This window comes from Carassius auratus, chromosome 5 (assembly GCF_003368295.1).
Source record: "Carassius auratus strain Wakin chromosome 5, ASM336829v1, whole genome shotgun sequence".
Classification (NCBI taxonomy): domain Eukaryota; kingdom Metazoa; phylum Chordata; class Actinopteri; order Cypriniformes; family Cyprinidae; genus Carassius; species Carassius auratus.
The window spans coordinates 2,791,699-2,818,636 of NC_039247.1; the positions used below are offsets into that span (position 1 = coordinate 2,791,699).

The 26,938-nt window shown below is 36.1% G+C and overlaps 1 protein-coding gene and 1 pseudogene across 1 annotated transcript in view; both read right to left on the minus strand.

Moving 5' to 3' along the window:
- LOC113087155 (cytosolic phospholipase A2 gamma-like) overlaps positions 1 to 26,938 on the minus strand; it is a 174,283-nt gene that overhangs the window by 98,862 nt on the left and 48,483 nt on the right. The gene's annotated exons all lie outside the window — the stretch shown is intronic.
- On the minus strand, positions 1,501 to 16,720 carry LOC113070806 (cytosolic phospholipase A2 gamma-like; annotated as a pseudogene).

Genomic DNA, 26,938 nt, shown 5'->3' on the forward strand with positions numbered 1-26,938 from the left:
GAGTGCTGAGATATTACAATGTTACAGAGGACTTATTTTATTTCTTTATTCCAACTTCCTACGTTAGTCGTGAATAAATTATGTTAAAACATGTATAAATGAGTGTGTGTGCGCACATTTGAATAATTTCGGGCTGTAAACAGGTTCGGGCTTTTAAAAAGCTGTCAATCAAAATCTACTTGTCGGGCTCGGGCCGAAATCCTGGTTCATTCAAGTCAAGATATTTATTTGCATAGCACCCGCAATACGTATCGTTTCTAAGCAGCTAGTAAGCTCTGTTGCCTCTGGCTTAATTCTTTACACTGAGCAGTTTTACTGGGCAATATGACGATGCGTAACAATGATAAATGATCCACTGTTTGAGATTTAGCTATGTATTCTCCCCTTTAAAAAATAGCTAATCAAACCAAAGTGTTTTAGCAGATATCCTATAGTATCCATGTGTATTAGTATATGAATATTGAATATTTGCAGCCTCTCAGACAAACAACAGAGCTTTTTTTATTATTATTCAAAGAGATTTATATATTAGTAAACAGTTTGGTTTTTCTGTGGGGGTTTGCATGTGTTTACACTGTGCTCTTGAGCGTGACCTAAAACATGGCGAAATCCTCCAGGGTGTGACATAGATTCCTATTCTCTATAGGATGCCCTGAGGATGTGTAAATCATGGACTATTTTTAATTTTTGGGTGAATACCTTTCATGTAGTTATGTAGGCCTTTTGAATGTAAGGAAGTAATAAAATATTGGCCAAATTAAAAACAAAACTTATAAGCTAGCATTTTTGTTAATTTGTATTTGAACTAAATAAATGTGTTTATTAACAATATACCATAAAGCCCTTTTAGATACCACTGAAACCATATATCTGGAAACACTCATTAAACCTATAGTATATGAGGAGGATCTGCTCTGTTTTGTCCATTTTGTGATCACAAATTCTCTGCCCTTTCTTTGTGGTGTCATGCCACATAGTAAAACCAGTTAAGTTAATCTTTAGTCGAAAGGTTATTCGGATATACACACTAGCTGGTGTGCTTTAGCATAACTGGAACACTGAATTAACTAATAAACATCCAGGACAAGTCATTTTTATTATCCTTTAAATGTGTGCTGTTAAATGAATAGGACAAAACCTTACGTTCAGAGAGAACAGTTTATTAGTTCATTAGAACAGAAGCAAAGTAATACAGTGTCTTTTTAATCAACAATCATGGTATTAATCTAGTCTGCTATTGTTGGGTTGATCATTAATGATAAACAATTAATGATATTTAATGCTTAAGCAATTAAGAATTAGACTGAAACATGTAGAAACATTTTTAACATATTAAAGAGCAATTAAATCACATTTTGCAGAAAAAGTTATGCTGATTTATGATTAAGATTATTTATTTTTTATGATTAAGTGATGATTAAGATTAAAGAAATTAAACTATTTATTATAAAATGACTGATATGCAGATCAGTTTAGCCTTTACTCAAATGTGTATTGAATTTAGGTGTGTTTAGTTTAGACTGGAGTATTTTTACGCAACATATAGTCCAGCAGTTTCTCTCTGTTGTTTGAGATGTTTTTTCCAGCGACTTCCATGAGATCAGTGATCATCTTAAGGTTGTAAGGGCCTTGCATGGTGCAATATTTCTTCCTCCAGGCTGCAATATCACCTGAAGAGACAGTAAAACACTTAAACATATAGAGTAGTATACATATATTTCAGTTTTATTCAACTAGACAATCTGAACTTGCCTCCACAGTTGACCACATTAAACAGAGGCATGTGAATCACGGTTGGAGTGTTTGTGCCTTCGAACACATAGAAGTCCTTTGGGTTTTTTTTTTTCTTCTTCAGAAAACTTTGGAACATCGGGGAAATGGATCTTTTGTTTCTTGCACGTATCAGCAGTTTGTGTCAATGTCTGCAGGTGGCAAAGCAACACAACCATATTACTGTATTAAAAGGGTGAAATAGATATTTCGGTTGAACATGTATGTGTACTGAAAACTTTAGATCGAGTTTGTGCTGAAGTCGAGAAACCCCCACTAAGAAATGCTAACAGAAAACTATCTCTAAGATGTTTAAAATTAAAATGGTTTCCTTTTTTCTGTTAAAATGGTACACAGCATTTTTCTTTGTAATTGAACTCTGGAGGCAGAATTTAATTCTTAAAAAAAATCTCCTGATGAATAATGAATGAATTTAAATTTATTGTTGATCTATTCAACAAGAAATTTTATTACTATGCCTTAAGTTATTATGCCGCCCAGAGTTGGAATCAGCTTCCAGAAGAGATCAGACGTGCTTAAACACTAGTCACATTTAAATCTAGACTTAAAACTCATCTGTTTAGCTGTGCATTTGTTGAATGAGCACTGTGCAATGTCCGAACTGATTGCACTGTATTTTCAGTTTTTTTTTTTTTTTTTTTTTTTTTTAATGTAAAATCATTGTCTAACGGTTTTTAAATTCATTTTAATCAAGTAATTTTTTTAATGATTTTAAAAGTTTTAAAATTGCTTGTTATATTTTTGTTATATTTCTTCATGATTATTTTACTTTCTTTTATGTAAAGCACTTTGAATTACCATTGTGTACGAAATGTACTATATAAACAAACTTGCCTTGCCTATTCCTTTAAATGAACTTTTATCAGATTATGTGCCTTATTATATTATGAAAATTATACAAGCATATAATAATACCATGAAAGGATCACCATCACTGAAATCCAGGGAAATGATGAGGTCAATGTCTCGTTCTTCTCTCAGCATTGAGAAGTAGGGTGAGTTCAGCAACAGTGCAGCATCTATATAGTCTCTCGTCTCATCTTTCACAAGAGCAGGAGGCACTGCTTCATCTGACAGTATTGGAGTGAGACCACAGCATTATATGTATGTTTATTATTTAAGTTAACAAATATGTCTGCTCTTACCTGCCACGTTATGGAGAAAGTTATATTTCATGCCCCAAATCCACAGAACCATGCATCTATAAATGCTGATGCAAACATCTGTAATAGAAACACTCTTCAGAATAAAGCTTCTTCAGTGTTCAGTTATTTTCCTTTCTGTTTTTCTCATGGTGCACCGCACATGATATGCAAAAAAAAATAAAAAATTCATGCTCACATTTTACTAATTTAAACAATTTTTTTTCCCCTGCATGCCATGTTTGGGGCTCCGTTCCTCCCTTTGTTTTCATGTCAGCAGATGATTAAGACATAACACCTGGTCGTAATTATTACAGGAATGGGTACAAGTGGCCTGATTTGTTATTTGGTTATTTTAGAAGCCTCTGGTAAAATGGAACGAGGCATTATTTAAAACACTTTTGGTTTAAAATGGATGTTCAGTTATGGCTGTTTAACAGATGAAAATTATTTTTTTTGGCGAGGTGGTAGACATATTAATCTTGCTAGAAAATCTGAAGTGAAATACATCATATTTATTATATTAAAGAGACTTTAACTTACCGAATGGCCAGAGACTGAACCGATCACTCAAATGGTTGCACACGTCCATGGTGTACCGTTCCATATACAGTTTTGCTGCCTCTTTATCAGCGAGATCCAGTTTTTCCACTTGAAAAATCAGCTCTGTTAAAAAAATAATAAAAAATAAATAAAATTTGTTGAATATCATGAAATCTTCTTATCTGACAACATACAATTCTAGTTTCTATAAGCATAATTTACAGCTAATCAATATTTTTGTTGGCCAAATATTGGTTTGTTATTTTTTAATGCTTCCATGTCCATTTCCACTGATAATTTATTTTTCATAATATTTTTACTGTTTCTATTTTACAGAAAATACATTTAATAGACTATAAACTACATGTAAAACACAAATATGATTAAGAATGTGTCTTATTTTTAACAGAATTTCACATTTTGAAAATTAAAATGTATTCTTAAAGAGCCACACAGATGGGAAATCAAAAATTACCTGTATTACAGTGTATGATGTAGCTGTCCATCAGTTTAAACAATGTGCAAAGTAATTAAACCAAAAAGTACACAATTTATAAAGTTATTGGCTTCTAAAGTAAGGCGTCGACTCTGAATTGCTGAATAGATTCGTTATAGATTTCAAATCTTTTGCCCATCTCTATGTACGTCACTAGGAACACTTTGCATAATAATCTCCGCCTACCGTCTTGGGAGAAACAAAACTCTGACCTGCCCCCCCCCCCCCCACACACACACACACACACACACACAGACGCTCTGGTTGGTGTGATAGCATCATGTCGAGGAGACAGTGTGTTTTTAATTGTAAAGGCAAGTTTGTTTTATTTTCACTGCCAAAGAATGAAGATCAGAAGAACCAATGACTAAAATTCATTTTCACCACAACACCAGAACAGTACAACAAATCCCTTTTGTTGTGTTCACAACATTTCACTGATGACTGCTTTTCTAATCTCGGTGAGTACAGCGGGATTTTCAAAGCGTTTGGCCATAAAAGAGGGTTCATTACCAACTTTATTTAGACCAACAAGCATCTCCGAATCACAACGCGAAGTATGATTATGAAGTTATGTGTTTGTTTTCTCCCGAGCGTCTTATCAGTATGTGAGCTGTCTGCAGCCTGTCTGCGCTGATCTTCATTTACAAACACGTCATTAAAATGAAGTGTAACTCTGTGAATACTCAACGAAGAGACATGAGAGAGATATCTATAGAAAGCTTGACATGTCTACTTTAAAACTAAACAAGTGCTGCCGAAAACAGATATTCTGTGATGAAGTAATCTATATGAAAACAACGCGATGTCTGTTTTTCATGTCCCTTCGTTATGTGACCACGCCCCCGCGCTGAACGCGCTATTCAGATTCAAACTGAAGCGTGCGGCTTGAATACACCCACACAGAAGAAAAAGCAGCGAGACTGTTCCAGTTTTTTATTTTACTGTTTGCTTCGCGGTGAGAGGAATAAGACATAATTCACCCCAAACAGATGCTAACGCATAGTTTACCGTGGAGGTGTGTGCGGAACAACCAATCAAACCTGACTATGTTAGTTGACCAATCAGAACACAGTATGCTACCGAAAGGTGGGGTTTAAGGAAACTGAATCTTTTGAACAGTTTTGTGCGAACCGTTTGGGGATCTCTGAGAATTGAGGTCATTTTAAAATGATATTTTGACAAAATGACAATGTTTTTAAACCTTGGATGGATTTAAACCTAATGTACAGGACTTATAAACAGTAATAGGAAGCTTAGAATTTTCATCTTACTGGCTCTTTAAATCAGTGTCAATAAACAGCAGGGTTTTAATTTGATAACTATGAAGCGCAGGCATATTCATGTTGTGAGGGACATACAGTCCATTTAATAGACTGTTCTGTACCTCAAATCAATCAACTGATAAAAAAAAATACAAAAAAATTTTATCTGATACGACCATTCAATCCACTGAACAGTTTGTATGTCTGTTCAACACAGCATGATTTTATTATGGATCAATATAAAAATCTTAATGGTGAATCATGGAGGAATGATGGTGTTCAATAACATTTAAAAAAATTATCTGTTTAGGGAGAGTTATGATAGCTAGGACCAAATACTTTGTTTATGAGTTCAAGCACATAGTAAAAGCTTACCTTTCAGTGTTTTTCTGATGGATTCGTCATAAGCAGAAGGATCAGTGCCATTCAAAACCGAGAGATTCATGTCCACAAGATCAATGAGCACCTGGAAATACTTTTCTGCAGGTGGGTCATTTGGGTCTTTTGAAGAAAACACAATGAACAAACATGAACTCACCCCAAAATGTTTTAACAAATATTTTACATTTAACTTTATTTAACTTATTTAACTTTAAAAAAGAAAGACAATGAGAAATGCTTTACCTTTCCCCATTTCCTCAAGAATTGGATGTACATGATGTAAAAAATCTGAAGAGAAACAAAACGAGCACATTACAAAGTTCAAATGACAAAGAACTGACTGTTAGTTTGAGTCAGAACTGAATCTTCAGAACAAACTGAACTCCACCTTTTATTTGTTTCCAGATGAATTTAACCATCTTCTTTCCATCAGCTAAAGCGCTGCCGCACAGAGCTGCAGAAAACATCATACAGACAACAGGAAGTTTAAACAAATATAACAAATACATTTAATCTAAAAAATAAAATAAAAAAATAGTATTATGACAGTCTACAGTGATCAAATATAGCGCAGACACCTAGCAGGCCATAAGACATTGAGCGACCAAAATTAAACTTCAGGACAATGTCTAATGTCATTTTGACATTGAACATGAAGACAGCTGAGACTGATGTTTTGTTGGATTTAAGTTATAGTGTAAAGTAACCAAAACCCAACATCTGCTAAAACTCATAAGATTAATGTCCACTAATGTCAAATTATAACAATATTAGATGTTGATGTTTTGTTTTGCACGGTTTTATGTGATACGAGCTAAGCAATCATTTGATTTAGTAATCACCATTGGTAGCACAATTTATTTAGTAATTTAGCACTTTTTCTTCTCAATTGGTCAGAACAAAAGTGGCAGACGATTTTAACTTGCTCGATCAGATGACATTTTCTGTTTTTAAAAATTATAATTTTGGACATTAAGACAGGATCTGTGAATCTGAAGTACAGTGAATATCCACACAAGTGCGGTGACTTTAAGACATTGTATATTCGGTAGTCTTTGCTGACAGCCACAGAGCCTGAAAACGTTAGATTCATTCGCACAGAGGAGCCGTGCAAATGCACAACCATAGACTGTATAAAGTGCACAACCCACATAAAGATTACAATTCAACAAATAATTCCAATTCCAAGTTTCAAGCAGAGATGGCGACAAAGTTGCAAAACATACGGACTGCAGCTTTAATGTAATTTTCGAATCCTTTCCCCAGGCTTAAGAGGTTCTTTGCATGACAGTTTTTTTTAATTTTTTTTATTAAAATGTCATGGATGGCTGGAATAGTGTTAATTTTGTGTGCACCCCAGGAGGCTTCTTGCCCTAGGTAGGGTGTTAGTTTTTTTGTATTTTGACATTTTCAATTTTGTGCAGTTTAGCAAATGTTTTTATTTATTTTCCCTGATAATATATTGGAAATGCTTTACTCTCTAAATACACACATTGTTGATCCATAAACATTTCTAGTCATAATGCTATTATTTGCATTTCAGTTCTGACTTGAAAATCAGCAACTACTATAGAGCTGATCACCAGGTCAGTGCATCACTGATCTGTTCGGTTGTTACCTTGCAGGTACAGCATGTCCATTTCATCCTGAGGGTTTTTCTTTGAGCCTTTGTCAAACTTGCTGCCGAAGCTGGATGTTTCCACAAACGCTCCACTGAGAGAATAACCTGCTTCAACTGGACTGATCTCAAACCAGGCATCTGCTGACAGAAAACACCTCCATATAACAGCTGAAACAAACTGTAAATCTCTGACTTTCTTTCTTAGAAATGTACATCAGTACAGACTTTTATCGTCCTTGAGCTGTTTGCATTGCTTGTCGATCGCTGTGTAGATGGGGAACGGGTCTTTACTCTGCTGGTTCCACTGCTCTGAGAGTTTGCATTCGTCAATCTGAAGAGAAGATATGTTTTGTAGGTTATAGTAGAGAATATTAGGACAGCTTAATAAATCACAAACAAGTTCAAAGGATGAAACACATTCAACAAGTTCTCTCTATAAGGAAAAGTAATTACAGTCTTTAACTATATAAATGAAAAGATTCGGAAGCATCTTATGATCCTATCTGTGTGTGTGTATGGTGGGTTCAAGAGAGTTTAAACTGTTTTGCTTGCTTTCTTTTATATTCATTAAATTATTCATTTATATTATATTTGTCATTTATTTATTTGTTGATTCATTCATTGATTTATATTATTTTCAAAGTAGTTTTTTGTCTGTGTGGTTTCAAGGGATATTTTTATTCACAAGTATTAACACTTGCTGGATTTGTGCTGGTCAGATGAAGTCTTATATCCAACAGTTTGTTGGATAATTTTATTTTCATAAGGTTCAATACCTTATGAAAATAAAATTATCCAACAAACTGTTTTTTATGATCATCACTATGTCTCCTGCTTCTGCTCTTCTCTGGCTTTACTCAGTCAACTCCTGGCTGATAGAAGACTGCTAATGCAGTGTTGAGTACCAGACAAGACTTGCTGTTAAGAGATTTTGGTAGTCAGTTCCACTAACTAGTTCTTCTGTTACCAGACAAAACAGATATTTTCTGACAGGATGGTGTCGGGGGCTGGATCTGATATTTCTGGTGGAGAGACTTGATCTAACAGCATGCAAGGCAGTTTGAGGTTCTTCAAATTATCCTCTGCAGAGGAACGTATCTGAGTAAATGTTTTCTATACCAGATAATGCCAGGTAGATATAGTTTGTAATCTGGGTGTCAGATATGTGAGTGAACAAAGACCCACCCACTTTTTAAGACCAATGATATTTGACCCACGTCCCACTCACTTTTTCTGTCTCTAATTTTCATCTCTAAGGCTGTTTCAGTCCGTTTCAGTCCTGTGCTCATGCCCAGATCTAGCATTAATCAGAACTTCCTAAAGCTCTTTTATATCTGATGCTGGTAGTTCGTGTGGGTTATGACATATTCATTTTACATATTTACATTTTTTTTTTTTTCATGTCTTTACAATTGAATACTGTACATCTGAGATGATTGGAAAGATGCAAGATCTTCTACTCATGATAACTGATCTCTGGCTAATTTGGTTCTCTAAATGAATTTGCGGATCTGATTAAAATGTCTGGATTGAGTTGGCTGGCGGCAAGGAGACAATGTAATTACATCATATGATTAACCCTCTGGGGTTCTTCGGTCATTTATGACCCGAAATTTTTTTTTAAAAAAATGTTAAAAATCGTAGCTTCATCGGAATGGTCCGAAACTTGGTGACTTTTTTGGTACTTGGTATATGAACACCCAGAAAAATTGGGGACAGGATTTTAAAAGTCTAAGTGGTCGTAAAAAAAATAGTCACACTCAGGGTCTTCGGGTCAAAAATGACCCGACATAGGAAATGAATGGGAAATTGGCAAAAATATGAAAATACTGAGTTCTTTTGTGTGTACAATCTACAAATCAGCCACAATGCAGAAAAAAAGCACACAACAGTGAAGGGGTGAATCTCTAAAACATCAAGAGTGCAAAACAGACAAAAAAAATTCACACACACACACACACTTATACACACAAAAACACACGCACACACAAATTAAAGTGTGTCATTGCAAAAGCTGATTTTGAAATGTGTGAAATAAAAGCAATTATTCATCAATGTAAGAAATAAAGTGCACAGCAATGAAAGCATGAGGCTGTAAGCCATCAAGGTTGCAAAATAGACACACTCACACACACACACAAACACACACACACACACACACACAGGGAATATGAGACTGGTGAAACTGTAACAGAGAAATGAGAGAATATGTGAAATAAAATCAATGAATCAAATAAAGGGGAGACATTGGATCCAAAATGCAAAAGTCACACACCATGTCTCTCTCTTGAACACACACACACACACAAACACACACACAACCACATGCGCACGCACGCACACACGCACAAACAGAGTAAGGTCAAAGGATGGAATTCTTCCCTAGTATCCTCCAGGCCTATTGCAGCACCTGTTTATAAAATCAAGAAGCCAATCACAGCATCTGTTGACACACACACACACACACACACACACACACACACACAAATTTTAGAAAAAGTTGTGTCTGCTCAATTGAGCACCTTCCTGCATAAAAATGATCTGTATGAAGAATTTCAGTCAGGTTTTAGGCCCCACCATAGCACAGAAACTGCACTTGTTAAAATTACAAATGACCTGCTCCTTGCGTCAGACCAAGGCTGCATCTCATTTCTAGTCTTACTTGATCTTAGTGCTGCGTTCGACACCATAGATCATGACATACTCATAGATCGATTACAAAACTATACAGGTATTCAAGGGCAGGCTCTAAGATGGTTTAGATCCTACCTGTCCGATCGCTACCATTTTGTTTACTTAAATGGGGAGTCATCTCATTTATCATCAGTAAAATATGGAGTGCCACAAGGATCCGTCCTAGGTCCCCTTCTATTTTCAATATACATGTTGCCCCTTGGTAATATTATTAGAAAATACGGAATTAGCTTCCACTGTTATGCTGATGATACTCAGCTATATATCTCAACGAGACCAGATGAAACTTCCCAATTATCTAAGCTAACAGATTGTGTTAAAAATGTAAAAGATTGGATGACAAAGAATTTTCTCCAATTAAATTCGGATAAGACGGAGATATTAATTATTGGACCAAAAAACATTACACAGAATCTTGTAGATTACAATCTGCAACTAGACGGATGTACTGTAACTTCCTCTACAGTCAGAAATCTGGGTGTTATATTAGACAGCAATTTGTCTTTTGAAAATCATATTTCCAATGTTACAAAAATTGCATTCTTCCATCTTAGAAACATTGCCAAGCTACGAAACATGTTATCTGTTTCTGATGCAGAAAAGCTAGTTCATGCATTCATGACCTCTAGACTGGACTATTGTAATGCACTTCTAGGTGGTTGTCCTGCTTCTTCAATAAACAAGCTACAGGTCGTCCAAAATGCAGCAGCGAGAGTCCTTACGAGGTCAAGAAAATATGATCATATTACCCCAATTTTACAGTCTCTGCACTGGCTACCTATTAAGTTCCGCATCAGTTACAAATTATCATTACTTACCTATAAGGCCCTAAATGGTTTAGCTCCAGCGTACCTAACTAGCCTTCTACCACGTTACAACCCATCACGCACCCTAAGGTCACAAAACGCTGGACTTTTGGTAGTTCCTAGGATAGCAAAGTCCACTAAAGGAGGTAGAGCCTTCTCACATTTGGCTCCCAAACTCTGGAATAGCCTTCCTGATAATGTTCGGGGTTCAGACACACTCTCTTTGTTTAAATCTAGATTAAAAACACATCTCTTTCGCCAAGCATTCGAATAATGTATCTTTTTAATTGTGAGTGTAGTTGCATCTGATCAAAGGTGCATTTTTATTCATTAGCTTGGGTTAAACTAATTTTACTTTGTTGGATCAGCAGCTATGCTAATGATGTCTGTATTTTGTTTCTATGTTTTGCCACGGGATTCACATCCCGTGGTAACTAGGATTTACACAAGCTCCAGTCTGGATCCAGAACACCTGAGAAGAGATGATGCTGACCCTCAGAGGACCCCAGATGATGCTAGCCCTGAATGAACAAACAGAACTAACAATTATTCCTAAATGTGTGACTTAATCATATAATAACTTAATTAATAATATTGATAGTTCATCGTCTAGCTGACTACGTCTTGTATTATTATTATTTTTTAGTTTTTCTAAAATCCTGTCAAATGTGCACAAACTACTAGCTACTACTAAATATTGTAGAAACATAATTTTCTGTGAAGTTGCTTTGTAACGATTTGTTTTGTAAAAAGCGCTATACAAATAAACTTGAATTGAATTGAATTGAACAAGGAAATACTAGACTGGTGAGCCTGTAACAGAGAAATATGAGAATATGTGAAATAAAATCAATAAATAAAATAAAGGGGAGACATTGGGTCCAAAATTCAAAAGTCACATACTATGTCTCTCTCTCTCTCTTGAACACGCACACACACACACACACACACACACACACACACACACACACACGCACTCACGGACAGTAAGATCAAAGGATGGAATTCTTCCCTAGTAACCTTCAGGCGTATTGCAGCACTTGTTTATGAAAACAAAAAGCCAATCACAGCATTTGTTTATTAAATAATATGGACATAATAATATGTAAATATTTAGTTATGATAATATTTAAAACACTTTTTTATTTTTCTATTTTCCATTTACATGTACTGTTTGAAAATGATTATACGTTTGCTGTTATTTTTGTTTTTTGTTCATAATTGCTGTTGGCAATTTTGAAGAGTTACTGTTCATTGAATTGCAAAAAATAATTTTAATGGAAATGTTTATAATAAAAGGTAAATAAAAATATGTTATGATTTAAATAATGTATTTTTTTTTATTAAGTTAGAATTAAAACAATGGGTAACAAAATGCTTTCCATTTGTTCTCTTTCTAGTGCAATGTTCAGGTTTGACTGTATTATAAAGTAAAACTGGCACTTGAAATTACCATTTAAATCAACCAAACAAAAAAAACAAAAAAACAAAACTTGACAAAAATAGTCTTTGAGAATCTGTGATTATATATTAAAATCCACAACCTGAAATAAATAGGCAAATATGTTCAAAAATCACTAGAATTCACAAGCCTTTCTACAGAGAGCTGTACATTCTCTCTAGTGGTAAAAATGTGCTATTGCATGATAAAAATGCTTAATTTGTCCACCAGATGGCACCAATCTAATTTCAAAAATTGTTTTCTATAGGCCTTGGCTGTACTTTAAAATAAAATACAGCATTAATAAAAATACAAATAAAAATACATATATATATAAATTTTCTATTATATTCAATGGGAAAAAATGGATCATAATTATTGCATAAAAATTCATTATTATCATAAAATTCTCTCAAAACACCAAAAAAGAAAGAAAAAATATTATTGAACAAAAATACATTTGATTGATTTTACTGAAAAAAAGTATACCTGAATCCCGCCCTCTGGGTCATTTTTGACCCGAAGGTCCTGAGTGTGACTCATAAATGAAGAACCCCAGAGGGTTAAAAAAGACACCTGATGAGAAACTTAACAAATTTCTGGATCTTTGTAAGGATCAGAAATAGATTTTAAATATCAGTTACAATTTAAAATATGCAACCGAATACTGTTTACATGAAATAAGCCTGATCCCAAGCTGGTTTAAGCTTATGGACCTGTTGCTATGGCAGCAAGTCCAGGATGTGCTTCGGAGAACCAAATAATCCAAGATCATGCCAAATCATCAACAACCAGATCCAGCTAACTGAGTTACCAGTGGGTCTGGCTGTGTGCTCACATACTGTCACTAAACCAGCTGCTATTTAAGTTAATGTTCATCATTTGTTTGCCTGTTGCTTTTAAAGACATCATGTAGTCTTTGCTGCAGCACTGAATTATACAGTTACACTTACAGTATGTTGTAAGTTTTTGCTAGGCTAGCTACAGTACTACAGCTACACCCACATTTTTTATTTCTTCTGAGTCCGACACCCATATCTGTAATGTTACAGCATTGTTACTGCTGAATGCTTCTATAACAGTCTGTTAAAACATTCAACATGTAGCACGTAAATCATGGAGGGTTGTGTTATGAATATTTACAGACCTCTTTCACATATTCTGTGACGACCATCACTGCCCAGACGTCAGTCAAGCTGAAGATATCTTTCTCATAGTAATATTTCTTCAGTTTGGCAAATGCGTCTCCCCAGCTGACTGCAGGACCGCTGAGTCTCTCAATGATTTTGTCCTTCACAGTCTCTAGTTTGGTGGACCAGTCTGGTTCTTGGTATAAGGAGGCCATGCACCTTCAGAGAAGAACAGTGTTGTGGCTAACACATAACAAGTAGTGCAAGATACATAACCAGATGACTTTTTTCAATTAACTAAACTGTAAATATAATTATTGAATCATGACAACGTTTTTATGAACATACTGTAAGTTAAACCATTTTCATTTATGTTACACATCAGTTTAATGTAATAAGTTGATTGTAATTCAAAATTTAAAGCAGCAACTTATTTTAACAGTAAAATATCACATTATTTTTTAATTTCCAAGAAAATATCAGAGTTACTTTTTCAAATAAGTAACACCAGTTACTTTGTTTTCGCCAGTAGGTGCAGAGGCCGTATATACAGTACATGATTACTGTAAATCTAGACTAAATGTGAACATGCATTTACTCATCACTTGCACAAAGACAGATTTGGTGTTCTTCAAAATGAATAAATCTGGTGAAAAACAAGCTCAGAATATGATTCAAACCTGTAATAATTAAAAGTTGAATATTCGTTCTGTATATAATCCTATTTTATTAGCTAGTTTCTTCATTTCTGACATTCACTAATCTAGTTCAACCGTACTAATATGAAAAAATTATTTTAGACATACGCAACATTATTTTTATGGCACCACAGCTGCTAGAGTTTGTTTGAGCTGTCTCCTCTACAGTACAGACATGAATTTACATTTCCTTCAGACAGGTTTATTCACTGGTTTATTCATTTCACTTTTAGTTTTACATTTGCTAAAATAATAATAATAATAATACTCTGTTTATGTTAAAAACAAACAGATAAGTCCAGCCCAGATGAGAAAATGTAATGAAAAAGTGATGAAGCACATTACTTTCCATAAAAATAAATAAATAAAAATACAATTAGCTACTTTCGTATGGAGTAGCGCAACATTGTAATACACTACTTTTAAAAATAGCTTTCCACAAGACTGAAGTACATGCTGCTGTAATTTTTGACATCTCTCTCTCTCTCTCTCTCTCTCTCTCTGTGTGTGTGTGTGTGTGTGTGTGTGTGTGTTTTTGGTTTCTCAGGGTTTGTACCAGGTGGATCCAGAGACTCCGCTCAGATAAAGGATGCAGTCCAGAAGACCCGCTTTATCAAGCTGAACCAGGGATCCCAGCAAACCCACCATGGCTCTTTGTCCTCCTCCAGAACCCAGTAATGCAATGTTTTGCACTGCATCCTGAAATACACACAGTCTGAGTCTGCATTCATTAGCAATATTATTTCAAGAAGGAATAGCCAGGCAGATAAACAGTAGAGTATAGGACAGAGATGCTCACAAGTCTCTGAGCTAGAGTCCAAGTCAAGTCTCAAGTCTCTGAGCTCGAGTCCAAGTCAAGTCTCAAGTCTCTGAGCTCGAGTCCAAGTCAAGTCTCAAGTCTCTGAGCTAGAGTCCAAGTCAAGTCTCAAGTCTCTTTATTATATTAAGTCTCTGGTTATAATAAATGTTGCATCACGTACAGCGACCCATCCAAGCTGCTTAGAACACTGAATAGCTATATATAAGGAATTCAAAGCATGTAATATGTTATTATGACAACTCTATCTATTAGCATACAATATCAACTTTGATTTTGGTATATAATCAGTGTAAACAGGCTATTGCAACATGACAAAAACACCAAGAATGCTTTACTTTTAAGTTAATATCTGTATTTTGCATGTATGGATTCAGTAATGGCCTTCTGTCTGTCCTGGCTGTATAGCTGCACACCTCTTGTCTGGCTTAAGAATGAACAAAGCTACGCTGACTTATGTTATTCATACAATACCTACTCACAAATAAACATCAAAAACAAAGCCGGCTGCAATGAATTTCTGTGCAAAACAGCTTTTACTACAAACACTTCCACACAAGAACATTGGGTAACACTTTAGAATAAGGTTCCATTAGTTAATGTTAGTTAACTACTTTCGTTAACATGAACTAAGCAAGTACAATCCTTCTACAGCATTTATAAGTCTTAGTTCATGTTAATTTCAACATTTACTAATGCATTATTTAACTCAAAAGTTGTTCTTGTTAACATTAGTTAATGCACTGTGAATTACCATGAACTAACAATGAATAACTGTATTTTCATTAACTAACATTAACGAAGATGAATAAATACAGTAATAAATGTATTATTCATTGTTTGTTCATGTTAATTAATACATTAACTAACATTAACTAATGGAACCTTATTCTAAAGTGTTACCGAACATTGTTATCACACAAGAACATTTTGATAGAGAACCAAAAATATTTAAAGTAGATAAAATTAGAATAAATAAAATGGAAATGTCTACATACTACATACTATTACTACTGTAAACTTTGCGAATAGGACATCAGCCCCTTCAAGTCAATGAACAATAACAAAGTGGGCTGCAATGAATATCTGTGCAAAACGTCATGGCTCGGCTCCTACCCAATGACAGAGGCACGCAGGTTTTTTTCCACTGGAGTACTCACGTGAAGGATGCGTGCACAACTAATAACTAATATCATCACGCTATAAAGGGTTGGCCTGCGCTGGGTGCGCCCCTCCCCCTATAACTGTTCTGTCTCGCGGAGGAGCTCATTTGTGTGCATCTGTGTGAAACACGCGCTCTGAAACACGCATATGAAAAAAGAGCGACAGAAAGAACGGCTCCCCTCCAGCCGTGACTCGGCTCCCATCGTTCATGTTTATGAGCCGTTCAAAAGAATCGGTTCGTTCGCGAACGTCACAACTCTAACAGCGAGCTCATCTGACGTTTACTAAAAATAAACATTGTTCACGAGTCCCGGAGCTCGAGTCCGAGTCGAGTCTGAAGTCTTTCGAGGACGAGTCTCAAGTCGAGTCTGAAGTCACTGTTTGTGCGACTAAAGTCGCACTCGAGTCCGAGTCTCAAACTCGAGTCCCCATCTCTGGTATAGGATGCTTAACCTGACTGTAGTGTGTCCCAAGGTTCTCCAGGGTTGGAACAGATTTTCTCCTGTTGACTATAAAGTCTTCCTCATCCTTATTCAGAGAGTGTTTGATTCTCACCTCACTTCTGCAGCAAAGACACAGACAGACTGACCAGTACTGAACATCTCTTACCGCTATTCAACATATCTGGATATTTTACATTTCAATACAATTAAGTCTAAAGTCATTAATCATCAAAAATATATTTTTTTTTTAGACGCTAATTACCTTTCCTGATGTTTGGATGCACTCATCTGTAAAACAAGAGTTGACATTTTGAAAACTATATGGTCAAAATCTTCTGTAAATAGTCAGGTGCACTGAATACTTCGGAAATTAATGTGTACCTAAGAATGCTAATATGGTAAGATTTTTCCCCCATCCATCCAACCTTCTAAGTCGACATTATAGATGTCAAGTACAAGTGCAAAACTAGTCCAAACATAAACTAAGAAACAAAAGTAAGAATAAAAGATTTGTGTGAAGTTAAGCTAAATATAAGTGTTTCCGCTTATACATTAATTGCTGTTATGAAAAGATAAAAAACGTATTTTGTTTATTTTAATTTATTTTAGTTAATTAAAGATACTTCGAAATATAATACTAAATGGCAATATTAGGGCTGTTCAGCCATGAAGTCAACTCCTTGTCACATCCTTGGAAAATACATTAAATAGAGCTTTAAATTATATACTCACTGTTTTTCTTGTAAAGACCTCAGACTTTAATAACAACTCAGCAGCTGATGTCTCTTGGATCAGGCAGAAGATGCTCTTTTATAGGGCTCTGAAACTAAACTGTACATCTTGACACGTATGAAATCACATGGGTCTACAAGGAAACTACAAGGATTTTTTAGAATAATGTTCCATTGTTAACTTTTCAGGAAGTAATAGGTAGTACTACCTGAACACTTAAGATAATACTATTAACTAATAGAGAACAAAGATTAACTAAGCATTAAGTAGTAGCAAATTTAAAACAAAGGTAGTTCCTTATTAGATATTTCATAATTATTAAATAAAAATATCCTCATTGAGAACTTGTTGCGAACTATGACCAGTTAATAAAGGATAACCAATTAATTGCTAATTATAACAGTCTTAAAAGCGAACAGTTGGGTTCTTTGTGGAAACTAATTCACAATTAGTGAATAAATTAGCCAATTAGCCAATAAATCGGCTACATTTTAAAATTGTGACTACTACTCTTACCAAAGGATGAATATTCTTTGTTTATTTCAAACTTAAACATAGAACAATAATATAAATTATATTTTACTTAAAAAATGATTGAATTAGTTCACAATTATGAGCACTGTTTCATGTCAGTTCAATATTTATCCTACTCCAAAAGACCTACTGGTAAAATATCATTAGTGCTTCACACACAATATGTGTCAGATACAAAAAAAAAAAAAAAAATTACTGAGGGGTTAACATGTTTTCCACTTTAAAATAACGGTCCAGATCACTAGTAGTTTCTTAGTAGCACTTTAGCTTTTATAATAATGAGGGTGTAGTAAGCAAGGTAGGATCAAATTGCAGCTTTTAATCAAACACTGAGTGAATTTAGACAGGCAAAGGCCATACATCAGCAAACAGAGTCCAAAGGGCAAGGCAAGAGAAAAATCCAAAAACAGGCAAAAGATCAAGGCAGGCAGCAAACGATCAGCAGAAAGATAAATGGGTGAGGATATAGACAACGAGGCAAGGAACAAGACTGCTAAACAGGAAACTAGGAAGTGCTTGGTAACCACAACAAAAATTACTTCCACAACAAAATTAACTGTTCTGACTCTTTCACACTTTTCAAAACTTTCTCTTCTCTTCTTTGTCCGCCTCCACCTCCCCCTTCATCGACTCTTACAGCCGATGACTTTGCAGTTTTCTTCACAAATAAGACAAGAACCATCAGTTACCAATTCTCTGCACTGCAGACTGATGATAACTTCATAACAGCTAATACACACTTTCTCTTCTCCTTTTCTCCACTCTCAGAGACGGATGTTTCCAAACTTATCACTTACAGTCATCCTACTACTTGTCCACTAGATCCTATCCCCACTCACCTCCTTCAAGACATTTCTTCTTCAGTCATACCTTCACTTACTGACATTATCAACACCTCTCTTTACTCTGGTACATTTCCCTCAGCATTTAAGCAGCCTCGGGTAAGCCCACTGCTTAAGAAACAGTCTCTAAACCCAGCACTTCTAGAAAACTACAGACAGGTATCCCTTCTTCCATTCATTGCAAAGACACTTGAGCGAGTTGTGTTCAACCAACTCTTTATGTTTTTTTGTACAGAATGACCTCTCGGACAACAAACAATCTTGCTTCAAATGTGGCCACTCAACTGATTTGCCTTATACAACATTAGGCAAGGCAAGGCACGTTTATTTATATAGTACATTTTGTACACAATGGTAATTCAAAGTGCTTAAAATAAAATAAATTAAAATAATCATGAAGAAAAATAAAAATAAATAAAAAGGAGCAATATTAAAACTTTGGAAATGATTATAAAATTGACTTATTTAAAAATGAATTTAAAACAGTAAAAATAGAAAATGATTTTACATAAAATAACATTAATACGTAAAATACAGTGCAATCGGTTCGGACATCACACAGTGCTCATTCAACAAATGCACAGCTAAACAGGTGAGTTTTGAGACTTGATTTAAATGTGACTAATGTTTAAGCACATCTGATCTCTTCTTGAAGCTGATTCCACTAAAGGTGGACTGCCCTTGTTTTGTGTGAACCCTTGGTATTTCTAACTGACTCGATCCCAATGATCATCTGAGTGATCTGTTAGGTTTATATTCAGTTAACATATCTGCAATATATTTTGGTCCTAGGTCATTGAGTGATTTAAAGATGAGTAAAATTACTTTAAAATCAATCCTAAATGAATCTGGAAGCCAGTGTAAGGACCTGAGGACTGGTGTGATATGCTCAGATTTTCTGGTTCTAGTCAGAATCCTGGCAGCAGCATTCTGGATGAGCTGCAGCTGTCTTATGGTCTTTTTGGGAAGGCTGGTGAGGAGCCCATTACAATAGTCCACCCTGCTGGTGATAAAGGCATGAACAAGTTTCTCCAAGTCTTGACTGGAAACAAAACATCTAATTCTTGCAGTGATTTTAGATGATGGTATGCTGATTTAGTAACTGCTTTGACATGACTACTGAAACTAAGGTCTGTCTCCAGAATCAAACCAAGATTCCTGACATGATTTTTAGTTGTTATAACCGTAGAGTCAAGGTATGCCTTCACCTTGAAAAAAGTATTTGTTCAGCTGACTAAAAACTACCTTTTCTATAATTTTGCCTATAAAAGAAAGATTAGATATTGGTCTATAATTGCTCAAAATGGTGTTATCAAGATTGCTCTTTTTCAGGAGGGGCTTAACAACTGCAGTTTTCAGGGAGTTTGGAAATGTCTCAGAAAGAAGCGAGGCGTTCACCACTTCTAAGAGATCTGCTTCTTAACATTTAAGCACACTTTTGAAAAAAGATGTGGGAAGTGTGTCAAGATAGCAGGTTTGACGATTTTAGGTGCCGCACTATTTCTGCCAAAATTGTGCTATCAATTGCTTCAAAATTAGACATAGTATCTTTTTGATATTGTGGCCAATTCTGTCTGACCTCTGCATTGCTTGAGGATGTGCCAATTGCCTTCCTGATATTGATAATCGTCTCCGAAAATAAGGAAGCAAACTCATTGCATTTGCTGTCTGAGAGCATTTCACTGGGAATCTGACTTGGGGGGGGGGGGGGGGGGGGGGGTTTGTCAGTCTCTCAACAGTGGCAAAAAAATGGCACTTGTATAGTGTTGTTGTTCTCTCATTGGTCTGGATGCCTCTATTGTTCTCATTTGTAAGTCGCTTTGGATAAAAGTGTCTGCTAAATTATTAAATGTAAATGTGGTAAGGTAGCCAGGCTAAACAATACTGAGCATGTGTATGTGAGTGAGAGCAACCTTTATAGTTTCCGGGTTATTGGAAACAGGTGAGTGTCTAATCAGAGGGGATCTTGGAAATGGAGTCCTAGGTGAATGTCTGATTGGCGTGTGTATGGAAGTTCAAAGATCGGGTTTGTGACAGCTTTAAAGTGAAATATACATTAGCCTCTCAGTTATTGAGTGGAGACTGTCGCCATTATTTAGTTCACAAATAAGTATAGAATATTAACATTTAATTTGCACATTAAATTTTACAAAATAAACACTATTATTAATCAAAAGGGTATGTTTGGGAGGATGGTTTTTGTCACTTTTTTTGAACAAGGGATGCCATCACCCCTCAATTTGAGCCCTGGTAATACTCCTGCATCTCCTTGTTCCTCACTCCTGTGTGAGATCGTGTTGGCATAGTTGCCAACACTACCAACAATGTTTACCCTCTTCTTCCTTCGTATTTCTCAAGAAAGGCGGTGCTTATTAGTCAAGCAATTTATTGGCACCAGTTTGAACTTTAACAAAATATAGGCGCAGTGGCATTTAGCAATCTGTTTTGAGTAAAATAAACAAATACTTTTTGTATGAGAAATAAAACATGAGTCACATGAGTCACTTGATTCAGTCACACAAACAAAACATTGCACATCAGAGTTGAAACACAATTCACACAAGTTTTAAACGTTAGAAGGACATTATTTATTATAGAAGTAAATAGAATTGTAATACTTTTACAATACTTTGAGCTGTAAATTATATCAATTTAAAATAAACCAACATCATCAAGTGACATGTAGTTCATCTAATTTACTCATTTAAAAGGATCCCACATATACCACGTCTTATGATAGTGAAAATGCTTACAGAGAGTCAAGGGGAACCTGTATAATTGTCTTTCATAACTTCCTTACCATTACCCATTTAACCTGTGGAGAGAGTGAGCAGCACCAAGTTCCTGGTGTGCACATCACAGAGGACCTCTCCTGGACTGAAAACACAGCAGCACTGGCCAAGAAATCACAACAGCGTCTCTACTTCCTCCGCAAACTGAGGAGAGCCAGAGCCCCACCCCCAATCATGTACACCGGACCCACTTTATATTAAGTGGCCTTAACTACTATGTACTTACATTTTAATTAATAATTTAGTACAATGTACTTATTCTGTACATACATGTTTTTACATTGTACTTATATTTTAAAAAACTACATGTAATTACATCTGTATTTAATTTCTGTAATATCATTTATAATTACACTGTTGACCCATACTTTACACCTTAACCCACCCTTAAACTTACCCATACCTCCAACCCTCTCCCTAACCTTACCCCTATCCCACCTCAACAGCAGCAAAAGTGTTTTACAATACAATTTGAACACAATAAGTACATTGTACTTATTTTTTATGTAAGTACATAGTAGTTAAGGCCACCTAATATAAAGTGGGACCTGTACACCTTCTACAGAGGCACCATCGAGAGCATCCTGACGAGATGCATCACTGTGTGGTATGGCGCCTGCAACGCGTCCTGCCGAAAGACTCTGCAACGCATAGGGAGATCAGCTGAGAAGATCATTGGTGTCTCTCTCCCCTCCCTCCAGGACATTTATGGAACACGTCTCACCCGCAAAGCCCTCTGCAATGCAGGTGATCCCACTCACCCATCACACAGCTTCTTTAGCCTGCTACCATCAGGGAAGAGACTGCGGAGTCTCCAGGCCAGGACCAGCAGACTGAAGGACAGCTTCATCCACCAGGCTGTCAGGAAGCTGAACTCAGTCCTGAACTTGCCCCCCTCCCCTCTTCTGCCCCAGTCACCACTGAACTATGAAACCCCCCCACACACACACACACACACACACTAAATATATGATGGCATGCACTAGTCACTTTGTGAAGCATTGGTCTGCTCACTACCTCATTCAGCATGGAACTGACGTCAATTCACTACCTCATCAGTCAGTTAAATAAAATAACTGCTCTTGAGCCTTTTGTCACTTGTCACTTTAATCAGACTTAATATATTTAAGATATTTTTAATAAGGGATTTTTTTGCACTAAAAATCTTTTATCTGCACTGTTGTACACTTCATTGATTTGCACTATATCTGTCATTTGCCTTGCGCTGCTTTATTTAGCTTTAATTTTAATTTTATTATATGCCTTTTTTTTACATTCCCTTATTGTATAGTTGTATCTGCATTTTATATTTGATCTAGATTTCTTTTAAGCTTTAATGTTAATGTTATCTGAGAGTAACGCAATTTCAATTCTCTGTATGTATGTACTGTACATGTGGAAATTGACAATAAAGCAAACTTGAACTTGAACTTGAACTTAACTGTTTGGAACCAGATCTCTTAGAAGTGGTGATTGCCTCATTTCCTTCTGGGACTTTTCCAAACTCCCTGAAAACTGCAGTTGTTAAACCACTTCTGAAAAAAGGCAATCTTGATAACACCATACGGAGCAAATATAGACCAATATAAAATCTTCCTTTTATAGGGAAGATTATTGAAAAGGTAGTCTTTAATCAGCTAAACAAATACTTAAACTCAAATGGATACCTGGACAATTTTTAATCTGGTTTCCGACCACATCACAGCACAGAGACAGCACTCATTGGGTCTCATTCATGAAACATTCGTAAATATACGAGTAAATCTCTGAGTGATTTGCGCGTAAAGAGAACTTCCCGAAAACTCTTCTCCTGATTCACAAAAACTTCGTAAACGCCAGATGTGATAGTGAAATGTGTGTGTGTGTTAATGAATTCCAATCAGTCGTAAATGGGACGCGCGTGCACGCTCACTCTCAATTACCAGAAATCCCGCCTATTAAATCCGACTGACAACTATATATGAGCATCATATTATGACACCAAACGAAGGATTTCAACATTTCTTCTCAAAAGCGACTGAAAAAGAAACATTTCTCAGCTGCAGAAATTGAAGTTTTATTATCAGAAGTTCATTCAAAACGCCAAATTTTATTTTCAAGCGTACTAGTGGCGTATCAGGTCCTAAGAAAGGAAGTTTGGCAGCATATTACAAATCCTATTACTGGCTCTCATAATAAAAGTTAAAAGAAAAACCGTATGTAATTAATATATATAATATTTTTTTCAAAATGCTGTGTAAATATGTACCCGATTAAGGTGAATTAAAATGCAGCCGTATTAATGAGCAAAACGTTCAGACGTTAAACTCACTATTTACGCATGGCTGGGAGCAGGTGTAGATTTCTTTCGTACCAACTAACATTTGGAAAATACGAATGTTTTAATGAATCCGAAAATTTACGCCAAAACCACTTTACACGCGATTTACACAAAAATTAATTCTGCTCGTGTTTCATGAATGAGACCCAATAAGTTAATAAATGATACTCGCTTAAATTCTGTGCTTAAATATAAGTGCTGGTATTGCTAGATCTCAGTGCTGCGTTTGACACTGTCGATCATAAAATACTACTAGAGAGACTGGAAAACTGGGTTGGGCTTTCTGGTATGTTACTCAAATAGTTCAGGTCATACTTAGAAGGGAAGAGGCTATTATGTGAGTATAGGAGAGCATGTGTCTAAGTGGATGTCCATGACATGTGGAGTCCCACAAGGCTCAATTCTAGCACCGCTCTTGTGTAGCCTGTATATGCTTCCACTAAGTCAAATAATAAAATAAGAACCAAACTGCCTATCACAGCTATGCTGATGATACCCAGATGTACCTAGCCTTATCTCCAAATGACTACAGCCCCATTGACTCCCTCTGCCAATGTAAGGATGAAATTAATAGTTGGATGTGCCAGAACTTTCTTCAGTTAAACAAGGAATAAAACTGAAGTCATTGCATTTGGAAACAAAGATGAAGTTTTCAAGGTGAATGCATATCTTGACTCTTGCGTTATAACAACTAAAAATCAAGTCAGGAATCTTGTTGTGATTCTGGAGACAGACCTTAGTTTTAGTAGTCATGTCAAAGCAGTAACTAAATCAGCATACTATCATCTAAAAAACAAAGCAAGAATTAGATGTTTTGTTTCCAGCCAAGACTTGGAGAAACTTGTTCATGCCTTTATCACAAGCAGGGTGGACTATTGTAATGGGCTCCTCACCGGCCTTCACAAGAAGACCATTAGACCATTAGGCTTCTCCTGCTATTGTTATTTGCACCTCTTGCCACATTTACAGTTTATCTATCTCTGTCGCTGATGAGCAGAGATGTATAAAGTACTAGAGACCCATACTTGAGTAAAAGTACAAGTGCTCTATCAAAAAAGTGACTTGAGTAGAAGTTGAAGTGCTCTTTAAGCACCACACTTAAGTAGAAGTACTAAAGTATTCAACATTTTTTGTACTTAAGTATTGCAAGTAGTCTATTTTAAAATTTACTACTCAAGTACTGAAAGTAAAAGTACAAGTATTGTGTTATGTAGTTATTAAAGAAAGTAGTCAAAAGTTTGAACATATTGTTTTTACTATTTCAAATTATTAACCTAAGAACAATCACAATTCCTTTTACTAACTTTTTGTAAACAAAAAACGGTTACAGGGTTAGTTCGCACAATTTGCATTATGTCATTAATAACTTACCCTCATGTTGTTTCAAACCCGTAAGACCTCCGTTTATTTTTGATATACGGTTTAAGATATTTTAGATTTAGTCCGAGAGCTCTCAGTCCCTCCATTGAAGCTGTGTGTATGGTCTACTGTCCATGTGACATCAGAGGGTCAGTTAGAATATTTTGAAGCATCGAAAATACATTTTGGTCCAAAAATAGCAAAAACTACGACTTTATTCAGCATTTTCTTCTCTTCCATGTCTGTTGTAAGACAGTTAAAAACAAAGCAGTTTGTGATATCCGGTTTGCAAACGAATCATTCGATGTAACCGGATCTTTTTGAAACAGTTCACCAAATCGAACTGAATCGTTTTAAACGGTTCGCGTCTCCAATAAGCATTAATCCACAAATTACTTAAGCTGTTAACTTGTTTAATGTGGCTGACACTCCCTCTGAGTTGAAAAAAACAATATCCCGGAGTAATTCATTTACTCAAACAGTACACTGCCTGAACTGATGTGAAGAGAGAACTGAAGATGAACACAGAGCCGAGCAAGATAACGAACAACAGACTGACTCGTTCATGAGTCAAGAACCGTTTCTGTCAGACGCGTCCGATTCATGAACCGAGGAGCTGATGATACTCCGCATGTGTGATTCAGCGTGAAGCCGACCGACACACTTCTGAACTGATTCTGTGCTAATGTTATGAACCCAGGTAAAGGCTTGCAGTCAACGCCAATGACGCCATTACGTCGAGCGCAAAAGAATCGGTGAATTCTTTTCTTCAACTGGTTTATTGAATCGAACTGTCAGAAAGAACTACTGGTGATCCAAAAACCGATGCAACCGGTTCTTGACTCGTGAACAAGTCATTATCTGGCTCGGCTCTGTGTTCATCTCTCTCTTCACAGCAGTTCAGTCAGCACGCGCAGTCTTCGCTCAATGATGTGCCAGCTTCATCAAACCTGCCATCTACAGTTCTGGCAGTGGTAATGTGGGTTTGTAATGTAATGATTCGTAACATTTTTATAATTGTAACAAGTAACGATGCAGCACATAAAAAAAATATCGGAGTAAAAGTATTAAACTCAGTGAAAATATGTACTGAAGTAAAAGTGGAAGTAGGAGAAAAAAATAATACTCTAGTAAAGTACAGATACCGCCTTTTAGTACTTAAGTACAGTAGTGAAGTAGTTCTACTTCGTTACTATACATCTCTGCTGATGAGGGATTCACATGTGATAAATGCAGGGAAATAGTTAGGCTGACAGAAAAGAATTCAGAAATAGAGACATGCATCCAAACTTTAATTGAGGACAGTAAGAATGTTAGGGCTCTAGATACGGCTTTGGATGCGTCTAGCTCAGGGATTCATGTACATTGTTCAGTTCCGGAAACCGAGCCCCTGCAGCAGGGCAACTGGGTGACGGTGAGGCAGCGTAGTCATGGGTCAAACACCGCTCTTCTTTTCCGATCAAAACATTAAACAGGTTCTCCCCTCTCAGTGATGCACCCACTGAGATACCTGATGAAAGTGCTCTAGTTATTGGTGATTCTATTGTACGGAACGTGAATATAGAGACACCAGCCACCATAGTCAAATGTTTACCGGGAGCCAGAGCGCCTGACATCTTGGCAAATTTAAAGGTGCTGGCTAATGCTAAACGTAAATACAGTAAAATTGTTATTCATGCCGGCGCTAATGATGTTCGACTTCGCCAGTCGGAGATCACTAAAAATAACATTAAAGAGGTGTGTGAACTTGCAAGCACGATGTCAGACACTGTAATATGCTCTGGTCCCCTCCCTGCTTACCGTGGTGATGAGATGCATAGCAGATTGTCATCACTCAATGGCTGGATGTCTAAGTGGTGCCCACAGAATAACATAGGTTTCATAGACAATTGGACAAGCTTTTGGGGCAGACCTGACCTGTTGAAAA